Raw genomic sequence first — 1,278 nt, 5'->3', positions numbered from 1 at the left:
AACTGCTAAATGTTCTCTCCGCCAACAAGAGGGTTGTGAACAGTTTGGGGTCACAAGTTGGGGGTTTGTTACTGTGCCAATAAATGACAATATCCCTCCGGACCTTTGCCACCTAGGAAATTTGTTTGACCGGACCTTCTCAAATAGTACTGGAGTACCCCTGCAATAGACTGACTGGGAAGGTGATTTTTCACAGTCAAAGTCCTGCAATAAGAGCTAAGATGCTAATATTTGTATAAACTCTTGAGAATTGTGGGAAACAGTGGGATTTCAACCGTTTTTCCCCGTTTATTTTCAAAATAATTAGTTTTTGTAATTCATTTTAAATCAAGTAACAACGTTTGACATGATTCCAATATTTTGTATCAGTTTGCATCACTTTCAATGAGGGCCTTTTATTTTGAGGGCGAACCGCAAATTCCACTATTGTGGTTAATCATTATTATGACTAGCTCCACATACATAGGGACAAGCGGGTACCAGGGCTGCGTCCAGCAGGAGGACGGAGACGTTGGCCACGATCAGATACAAATGTATTATGTAGAGCAAACATGCCTCTGATTCTATTGAATCATGTCACTTCTATTCGGGGTATTTCTATCTGCAACTTTCCAAAACGTTTTTGTACTGAACATGCCCAGGCGAAACGCACTGACCTATATACGAACCTGGAAAGCCTCACAATTGAAAACGTGTAATGGACGCCGCGCAGTGTGCTTGTAAAATATATTTTATCACGTTCTTCAATCACTCAGACTGACACAAACATTACACAAAACCTTTCCCAAACGTGATAATACCTTTACTGATTTGTTATCTAACATGTTCTGACGTTATTTCGATATTAGGCAGTTTAAAAGTGCTATTACATACCTGTAGTAATAAAGAGAAACGGAAAGCACAGTCCTGTCGTTTGCTTTGTTCTGAAGAATGTTGCGCGCCTACACGGAAGTTCCTGTTCCCCAACTACCACAATGCAACAGCGCCATCTTCTTCTTCTTCTGTGGGTTTTATGGCAGACTACATCCAAAAGTTGTATTGCCGCCACCAACTGGACGGTTTGAAACCACAAAATAAATTAAATAAAAAATACATCCATACTTAATAGTGATACTAACTTACTCCACCCTAATAAAAATAGTACATTGCCAAAACAAACAAAAGTCCCATTTCTTCCTTCCTTTAAATCTCCATATCTCCCTTCTCAGTCTCTAGGACCTGAGATGGTGATACGGCTTTTGCCAATATTCCATGTAACTCTTTTGCCAATAAATCTTT

The sequence above is a fragment of the Coregonus clupeaformis genome, unplaced genomic scaffold, assembly GCF_020615455.1.
Source record: "Coregonus clupeaformis isolate EN_2021a unplaced genomic scaffold, ASM2061545v1 scaf0659, whole genome shotgun sequence".
NCBI lineage: Eukaryota > Metazoa > Chordata > Actinopteri > Salmoniformes > Salmonidae > Coregonus > Coregonus clupeaformis.
The sequence above is the reverse complement of the archived record's forward strand: the minus strand, read 5'-3'. Positions refer to the sequence as shown.